The sequence below is a fragment of the Arachis hypogaea genome, chromosome 2 (genome assembly GCF_003086295.3).
Source record: "Arachis hypogaea cultivar Tifrunner chromosome 2, arahy.Tifrunner.gnm2.J5K5, whole genome shotgun sequence".
NCBI lineage: Eukaryota > Viridiplantae > Streptophyta > Magnoliopsida > Fabales > Fabaceae > Arachis > Arachis hypogaea.
In genome coordinates, this window is record NC_092037.1 from 33936775 (window position 1) to 33937669 (window position 895).

Below are 895 nucleotides of genomic sequence, written 5' to 3' on the forward strand. Positions count from 1 at the left end.
GTTTTTAACTGAGTTCTTGCAGATCTGTGAGACTGTAAAGACGAATGGAGTTGATCCTGAAGTCTACAGACTCATGCTTTTCCCTTTTGCTGTAAGAGACAGAGCTAGAATATGGTTGGATTCACAACCTAAGGATAGCCTGGACTCCTGGGATAAGCTGGTCACTGCCTTCTTGGATAAATTCTTTCCTCCTCAAAAGTTGAGCAAGCTGAGAGTGGATGTTCAAACCTTCAAACAAAAAGATGGTGAATCCCTCTATGAAGCTTGGGAAAGATATAAGCAGTTGACCAAAAGATGTCCATCTGACATGTTTTCAGAATGGACCCTATTAGATATATTCTATTATGGTCTCTCTGAATTTTTGAAAATGTCACTGGATCATTCTGCAGGTGGATCTATTCACCTGAAGAAAACGCCTGAAGAGGCTCAAGAACTCATTGACATGGTTGCAAACAACCAGTTTATGTACACCTCTGAGAGAAATTCCGTGAATAATGGGATACCTCAGAAGAAAGGAGTTCTTGAAATTGATGCTCTGAATGCCATATTGGCTCAGAACAAAATGTTGACGCAACAGGTCAACATTATCTCTCAAAATCTGAATGGATTGCAACATGCATCCAACAGCACTAGAGAGGCAGCTTCTGAAGAAGCTTATGATCCTGAGAACCCTGCCATGGCAGAGGTTAATTACATGGGTGAACCATATGGAAACACCTATAACCCATCATGGAGAAATCATCCAAATTTCTCCTGGAAGGATCAACAAAAGCCTCAACAAGGCTTTAACAATGGTGGACGCAATAGGCTGAGCAATAGCAAGCCATATCCATCATCTTCTCAGCAACAGATAGAGAATTCTGAACAAAAAAATTCTAATTTATCCAATATAGTC

The 895-nt window shown here is 40.4% G+C and overlaps 1 non-coding gene across 1 annotated transcript; it reads right to left on the bottom strand.

Annotated features, from left to right (window-relative positions):
* Positions 1 to 205: 205 nt before the first annotated feature.
* Positions 206 to 309, bottom strand: LOC112763527 (small nucleolar RNA R71). Its single transcript, XR_003182892.1, has one exon. It is a non-coding gene; the product is annotated as a small nucleolar RNA R71 (small nucleolar RNA).
* Between the last annotated feature and the right edge of the window lie 586 nt (positions 310 to 895).